The 8,766-nt window shown below is 39.9% G+C and overlaps 1 pseudogene; it reads left to right on the top strand.

Moving 5' to 3' along the window:
* Window positions 1–210: 210 nt before the first annotated feature.
* Window positions 211–1,161, top strand: LOC137952222 (mitochondrial import inner membrane translocase subunit TIM17-2-like; annotated as a pseudogene).
* Window positions 1,162–8,766: the final 7,605 nt, after the last annotated feature.

The following is an 8,766-nucleotide window of genomic DNA, read 5'->3' as shown; positions in this document are numbered from 1 at the left end:
CCTAATTTTTTTTCATATTTTCTCAGTAGCTATTAGTATAGTTTCTTTCTCATAGATTTCCAAGAAATCTTAACACTAGACCCTAAAATATGGTTTGTCTGGACCAACTCAATTGACCGGTTTCTGTCACGGCTGCAGTTTTTGCAACCTACCGCTTCTGTTGTCTTTATCAAATCGTGTTCGTCCTGAAAGCATATCTCCATCTTTCCGATGGGAACTCCAGAAACATCTCTGCCCCGATCGCATTCTCGACGACCCGGCGGCGCCTTCGCGATGGGCGCCGTCGGCGGCTCTGTTTTCCACTTCATCAAGGGCGTCTACAGCACCCTCCTGGGCGAGTGCCTCCTCGGCGGCACCCAAGCCGTCCGCATGAATGCACCTCGCGTTGGCGGCTCCTTCGCTGTCTGGGGTGGCCTTTTCTCTGTCTTCGATTGCAGAACGGTCTACCTCCGCCAGAAGGAAGAACCCTGGAATTCCATCATTGCCGGTGCTGCTACCGGTGGCTTCCTACAGATGCAGCAAGGTCTTGGCCCCGCGTCCAAGTCTGCCATGTTTGGTGCATACTCCTTGCCCTAATTGAAGGAGCGGGCATTATGTTGAACAAGATGATGGTCAGTGTGCCGCAGAACTTTCCGATGGAGGAGCCCCTTCCTGGCACCCCGGCTTATTAATTTGGGACTCCAGTCCCAGCTCCGACACCGCCGATTCCAGCGGAGAGCTCCGAAAAATCTGGCTCTTCGTGGTTTGGAGGGTTTTGGGGGGAGGTGAGAAGAAGAAACAAGAAACATCTAGAAATGGTGGCGGTCACACACAGGTTTAAGAGAGCTTTGACTCGCCAACTTCAATCCCCCCTTTCGAATACAAGTGAATTGAGGGTTGATTTTCAGAAAAATCACAATCGTTGAATAAGCAGAAGAGGAAATCATCTCCTCAAAAGTTTTTGGTCAGGTGGCAAACTCAACATTACTGATGATGGAGGAATCTTCTTAGTTTAGTAGTTGTATCGGGTAAGCCGATATACCAGAGGTCAGCCTATACTTTTCTTTCTCTAGGTTTTCGAAGTTTTTTACTGTAAATATTTCTTTGCTGTATAATGAGGAACCTGATTGAATATTTGATATCTGTTCTCTGAATGTAATGGAGTGAAACACTTGATTGTGTACAAGTACAAACATGTGGCGAAGAAAGAACTTCATTCGATTTTGAAGCTTTATGTGAATTGATACATCTTACAAACATACGATCTGTTGGTTCCAACTGTAAAAAATAGATTTCTTCGTGTAAGCCTTCTGATCTGGAAGGTAACAGCTCCAACCACCTGAAATTTGTTCAGCTGACATCATGAGTGGACTTACCTTCCTTGAAGCTGAGAAGAGTAACGCAAAATGAAGAAGCAGCCAGTGCAACAACGAATTCAAGGTAAAATACGTACCAATGTCAAATTCCAACGATGCTACCTGTGCAGGGTTAATAAGCTCGCGGTTGCTGCATGGTAATAAGCTCCCATAAAATGACCCCAAAGCTATAAACACCTGATTTTTTATTTGAAAGCTCTTCCCGACGGAACTCTGGAGCCATCCACTCAGGCTGCAAAAGGAAAGGACAGCGCAGTGCCATCAATTCAAGTTAGATAACCAGCCAATTAGAGTTAACAAAGCTTCAGTTAACAGCCATTGGTCCTTACAGTGGAAGATCTGAAGCACAAAGCTTCGGACTTAGGAGGCTACACTAGTGATGAGGTTGAAAACAGTCCTTAACAACTCTGAATTACAGAACTAGAAAATAACTGCTCACCGTTCCAGCAACTGATTTTGATGATATAAATGTATTTGCTTTGATTCTGGATAACCCAAAATCACATACCTAGGTACAGAGGAGAGTTTGGTGAGCCGAGTAATGCAAAGAATAGAACAAGAAATATGACAAAAATTCAATAGGGTATATACCTTTATAGACCAGTTCTTGTCAACATGCAAATTGGGAGATTTAAGTCCCGTCACGCCTAAGCCTTAACTGAGAACATAGCTAAAGACACGGAGAAGATACACATACGAGCCACACAGAACAAATGCAGAGACTATACATAAAATTAAAACAGGTTTGCAGTGGCTTGGTACCATTTTCAAGTAGGGTTGTTTCCTCCTAGAATGACTGGCTGAAGTTAGGAGGTCTTTTCCAACTCATAAGCATAATATCTTTTCTATCCACACCCATGCGGGATTATTTTTGCTCGTAGAAGAACTCTCACTCTTAAACAAATAGCCTAAGAAGTCGATCTTATGAGGAATTATTTTCTCTCACATAACATCTCTCACTCTCAAACAACTAGCCTAAGGTGTAGAACACGAGTTCTACAATAGGCCAGGGGTAGCACTGTAGAGACCTCAAAACAAAATCATGTTATAGAACTCAGCTATTACCCTACTGAGAGCAGAAGCAGATTGACTGTGAAGAACATTTTATGAGCAGAAGCAGATTGAGAGTCAAGAATTGGTGGAAGTTCTTCAGCCTAATGCGTCTGGCTGGCACTAAAACCAGACTAGGAACCACTAAAAGGCACATTGTGGGTTTTATAATATATAAGGCCTGGTTACAAGTATTTCAAATGAAACAATCCGCTTTACTATGGTAGACTCAAGTATGGCTACAATACATAACACCCAAGTCTTTGAAGCCTGATCCTTGCAGATGCAATGCTCAGTATACATCTGACATATAATTCCACCCATCTGCATATGTTTTACTTAGTTATGGGCTTTATTTTGCCAATCTTCAACTAGGAGACAACTCGGTTGTCAAAGATCAAGTCCACACCCAACTCAAACATGTTGAGGGAACTAACACCACACTACACAGACAAGAAAAGGAGGTTCTGTTTACATTTTCATAACTCGAGGAGCCTCTCTTTCCTATTTTAGGAAAAAAAAAGAGAAACCAAATTTTATTTCTTCCAAATTAAATTCCAGAATCTTCCATAAATGTTTTACTAGCAGGGCACATCTATTGGGCTATTTTTGAAGGTGAGAAAGCCTTCTTCGTTCTTCCCAAGCATCAGACATGACTGGTAGAGCCTATGAAACAACTTGTTCAGGCATCGCATTAACCTCATATGGTATCCTCCTTTCCATGTTCTTCAGCAGGAACAAAGTACGTCCGACTTAAAGCTCAATCTCACATTTGCCAGGCTGACAATCAATCATTTGATTCCTTTTTTTTTTTTTTTTGAAGTGCACAATCAATTCATCTTTCATCAGTTACTAATAGTAAAAGTAGAATATACTGAAAGATTAAGAATTCAAAATTGTGATGCTTATTAAATATGGAAGTTTGACGCCACACAAGCGAGAAGAACATATAACTGAAAACTTCAACCACCTACAGAACGTCAGAAATGGAGACACTAAAAATAAGCTAGACTATTCCCTTTCAAAACGTCTTCATTACCTGTCCTACATTTTTTTTTTTTTGTCATCTACAAAATTTAAAATAATAAATAAATATAGTTTTTGGACCAAAAAAAAAAAAAAGAACAGAGGCATTTTCACTAATGTAGACTTCGCCCAGCCTATTCCATTTTCATATACTTCAGTTATTATGTTATATTTTTAATTAAAAAAATGCAACAGGAAGCCACAACCATCGTAGTTATGCATGAAGATTTCTATCTAAAAGAAACATTCATCAACTTCTAATTAAAACGAAACAGATTTTCTGTCACTCAATATTTCTCACATAATAAAGCCAAGGGGTATTAGAACCAAAAGGATAGACTCAGAGGTTCAAGAGTCAATCATATAAAAAACACATAGAAAATGCCTCTTAGATAGGGCTGATGGACAAGAGATAAGACCAGTCCTATTGTCCCTGTTCCATAAAGGAGGACAGATCAGTGCGCTCAAACAGTTAGACTGAGATGCCTGAAAACATTACATTTAAAGACATCCAGAGGACGTTGATTCAAGCAATTTCACAACAGAGAATAGGAAACTGCTGCTTAAACTAAAAAAACTGGAAAAGAATTATATGTTACTTTATACCTAAAACATAAAGGTGCACTCAAATATGCGTAGCAGTAAAGGACAGTAGAGAAATCCACATTGCACTTTTCTGAAAAAAATATTAAGTAAAAAAAGAAATGCATCTTACAAACAATCACCTTGAAAAGTATGGCACGGTGCCTACAATGCCCCACAGACAAGCAGCCAATTGGGTGCACTATGGATTTTTTGTTTTTCCTCCATCTTTTGCCAGACAATGTCCAATTATCTCCGTCCTCTTTTGCAGTTCTCCCACTTCAAATCAAGCCAATATAAATTATTGCTTTCAGTAAAGCTAAAAGGACATATCTCGAAGTAATTTCCAGATGAAACCATACTTGATCTCATACCCCATAAAGATAGAGACAAGATTGGCGAGTTTTCCAGCTAACTGTACGCTATGCCCAGAACCAAAATAAAGCTCCAACGCAACATCTTCCAGCTGTGTAAGGCGCACTCCCTTGCTCTTATCAACAAGAATCACCTCCATTGATGAATCACTTGGATCGACAGCATTAAGTGCTGAAAGAGTCGGTGATTTGGTTCCTTCCAATTCATTGCACTTGAGCCATATGTAAGGATTCATTTCTACTAAGTTATAGAAACCATCTGATATCTTAACAGTATATGATAAGCCACAGGTAACCTGCAAACGTATACGTGAGGAGAAAAAAAAAGAAAAATTACAACAGCTGAAATGAGCATGCAATAAACAGAGGATCCAGTCACCCAAACATTAAAAACAAGATTATGGCAAATCCTTAAAAATGAGAAACAAAAAGTATCCGATGACTCTAAGTACAACCTTCTATTAAGAAACTTTGAATTCCCAAACTGTCGAAGGGGGGGTTAGTTCACAATGAAGTGGAATGAATTCCTCCCGCATTACCTAGGTCATCATAAATAAGGTGTTAGTGTAAAATGAATTGAATTGAAGCGAGATAACAACGTTTCATTTCCTCCGGCAAAAACGACGGAAACCTGATTCCGCCCTTTTTTTCAAATCATCCCCCCCCCCCCTTCCAAAAACTAAAAATCCTTCTCATTTCCTCTTTGTCCTCTCCTCACGCTCGGCCTTCGTCTCCAGACGAATTTTTTCGCCCGACTTTCTTCTCTTGTTTTTGCTCTCTGCTCCCTCTGCTCCTCTCGCTCGGCTCTCGTCTTCGTTCTCTGCTCCTCTGCTGTCTCTGCTCCCTCTACTTTCTCTTGTTATCTCTCGTTTTCGCCCCATCTCCCTCTCTCGTCTCTTTCTCTCTCGGCCGTTCTCTTCCTTCTCCCTCTCTCGTCTCCCTCTCTCTTTTCCCTCTAGGCCTCTATCTCTTCTCACTCTCGGCCTCCCTCTTCCTTCTCGTTCTCGCTCTTCTTTTTCCTCCTCCCCCGATTTCCTTTGATTTAACCTATTCCGGTTTCGATATCCTTCGATTTCCTTCAATCTTCTTCGATTTTCGACAGTTAGGAGTCGATTTCTTCCATTGGGCTTACATTTCCCCATTCGGCGGTGATTTCCCCCAAATTTTAGAAGGTAATCCGAAACCCTAATTTTTTTTTCAACTAATTTAGTGTTGTGTTTGAGTTAATTTGAATTTTTGTGCGTAATTTATCTTGATTGTGGCCAAATTTTGGGATGTAGGGTTAGGGTTTATGGGATTTAGGGTTCAAATTCGTGTTGATAGGGTTTAATTTTGGGATTAGAGTTGGGGTTTGGGACTTTTAGGGTTTTAAGGTCTAGGGTTTAGTCTTTAGGTCTGGAATTAGGGTTTATGTTTTTTTTTTAAAAAAAAACATAGGGTTCTCGGTTTTTTGGGTGATAGTGTTTTAAGTTCTTAGGGTTTAATTTCGGGATTAGAGTTGGGGTTTGGGACTTTTAGGGTTTTAAGGTCTAGGGTTTAGTCTTTAGGTCTGGAATTAGGGTTTATGTTTTTTTTAAAAAAACATAGGGTTCTCGGTTTTTTGGGTGATAGTGTTTTAAGTTCTTAGGGTTTAGTGTTTGGGGCTTTTAGGGGTTTTAAGGTCTAGGGTTTATGGTTTGGGGCTTTTAGGGGTTTTAGGGTCTAGGGTTTAGGGTTTAGGGTTTGGGACTTTTAGGGGTTTTAAGAACTAGTGTTTAGGGTTTGGTGTAGGGGTTTTAAGGAATAGGGTTTAGGGTTTAAGGTTTATTTTAATTTGTAGGTTTCTCGGTTAGGGTATAGTATTTAGGGGGTTTAGTGGAGTTCAAACAAGGTTGATGATGTACGGTTCGTAGTGCCTGCAAAGTCATATAGGTTTCTACCAAGGGTGTTCGGTGAATTTGGACTTGATGAGTTAGTTTTTGCATTGTTCTAATAATATACAATGAAATTAGTTCGATAAATTTTGAAATATTTTAGAATGTTGTTGAATATGTTTGAAGTGCTATGGAATGTTTATGCCATGTGGTAAGGAGATTTTGGAGTTATAAATATCCACTACATGGTCCAATTCAAACAAGGCTGAGTCGCCTACACGGGCATCCATTAGCCAACGAAACCCGACCCCCATCAATGACGATGTACGGTTCGTAGTGACTGCGAAGTCATATGTGGCTCTACCAGAGGTGTTCGGTGAATTTGGACTTCATGAGTTTGTTTTTGCATTGTTCTAGTCATCTGCAATGAAATTAGTTAGATTAATTTTGAAATGTGTTAGAATGTTGTTGAATATGTTTGAAGTGCTATGGAATATTTATGCCATGTGGTGAGGAGATTTTAGAGTTATAAATATCCACCACATGGTCCAATTCAAATAAGGCTGAGTCGCCTACACGGGCGTCCATTAGCCAACGAAACCTGACCCTCATCAATGACGATGTACGGTTCGTAGTGACTGTGAAGTCATATGGGGCTCTACTAGGGGTGTTCGGTGAATTTGGACTTCATGAGTTTATTTTTACATTATTCTAGTCATCTACAATGAAATTAGTTTGATTAATTTTGAAATGTGTTAGAATGTTGTTGAATATGTTTGAAGTACTATGGAATGTTTATGCCAGGTGGTGAGGAGATTTTGGAGTTATAAATATCCACCACGTGGTCCAATTCAAACAAGGCTGTGTCGCCTACACGGGCGTCCATTAGCCAATGAAACCCAACCCCCATCAATGACGATGTACGGTTCGTAGTGACTGCGAAGTCATATGGGGCTCTACCAGGGGTGTTCGGTGAATTTGGACTTCATGAATTTGTTTTTGCATTGTTCTAGTCATCCGTAATGAAATTTGTTTGATTAATTTTGAAATGTGTTAGAATGTTGTTGAATATGTTTGAAGTGCTATGGAATGCTCTTGCCATGTGGTGAGGAGATTTTGGAGTTATAAATATCCACCACATGGTCCAATTCAAACAAGGCTAAGTCGCCTACATGAGCGTCCATTAGCCAACGAAACCCGACCCCCATAAATGACGATGTACGGTTTGTAGTGACTGCGAAGTCATATAGGCTCTACCAGGGGTGTTCGGTGAATTTGGACTTCATGAGTTTATTTTTGCATTGTTCTAGTCATCTGCAATGAAATTAGTTTGATTAATTTTGAAATGTGTTAGAATGTTGTTGAATATGTTTGAAGTGTTATGGAATGTTTATGCCATGTGGTGAGGAGATTTTGGAGTTATAAATATCCACCACATAGTTCAATTCAAACAAGGCTGAGTCGCCTACACGGGAGTCCATTAGCCAACGAAACCCGACCCCCATCAATGACGATGTATGGTTCGTAGTGACTGCGAAGTCATATTGGGCTCTACCAGAGGTGTTCGGTGAATTTGGACTTCATGAGTTTGTTTTTGCATTGTTCTAGTCATCTGCAATGAAATTAGTTTGATTAATTTTGAAATGTGTTAGAATGTTGTTGAATATATTTGAAGTGCTATGGAATGCTCTTGCCATGTGGTGAGGAGATTTTGGAGTTATAAATATCCACCACATGGTATTTTGTTATTTGTTGGTTGTGTTTCTGTGTATCCCTAGTTACTACGACGAGTAATGGTTGTTTGATAAATTTTTTTTCCATGAAGACCATCTCGGATTTAGATTATAAATGGCTGGAAGAAGACAAAAAACTCCTCGATCATATGACATTTGGACCTTCGATGATGACAACAAAATGCTCGATCTGTTGGTTGAGCAAGTCAATACGGGGAACAGGATGCCTAATGGGGTTTGGAAGCATGAAGTATATTTGGACTGTGTCAATAGGTTCAATGAAGACACAACTAATAAAAGAACTGTTGAGTAGCTCAAGAATCGAACAAGATCATGGAAGAAAACTTACCAAGCAGTAACAAGCTGTCTCAACACTACTGGGTTCGGTTGGGATGCAACCACACATCGAGTTACTGCATGTCATTCTATATGGCAAGACTATATCAAGGTTAGTAAATTATGATTGACTGTACAACATTTTGTTTGTTTTCCACATTACTAGAACTCTATGCCAAGTCGTCTAAATGATATTTTATCCTTGTAGGAGCATAAAGAAGCTAAAAAGTATAGACAACAAGGTTGCCCTCTTTATGACAAATTGGCTTTGGTAGTGGGAAACTCAATAGCCAATAGGAGAACAAGTCAAACTGACGAAGACATGTGCAATGATGTCCATCATCAGGAAGAAAATGAGCGCGTGGACATGCTCGAGGATGTCGATTTAGGTAGAGATACTCCTTCGCCATTCTTTATAGAAAATGAGTCGGCACCTGATTCGTCTCCAAGTACTAAC

Source organism: Aristolochia californica, unplaced genomic scaffold (assembly GCF_029961685.1).
Source record: "Aristolochia californica isolate CCGP_79_NKW_82.1479 unplaced genomic scaffold, dmAriCali1.0.hap1 SCAF_15, whole genome shotgun sequence".
Taxonomy (NCBI): Eukaryota; Viridiplantae; Streptophyta; class Magnoliopsida; order Piperales; family Aristolochiaceae; genus Aristolochia; species Aristolochia californica.
This window is presented reverse-complemented; position numbering and strand designations above follow the sequence as displayed.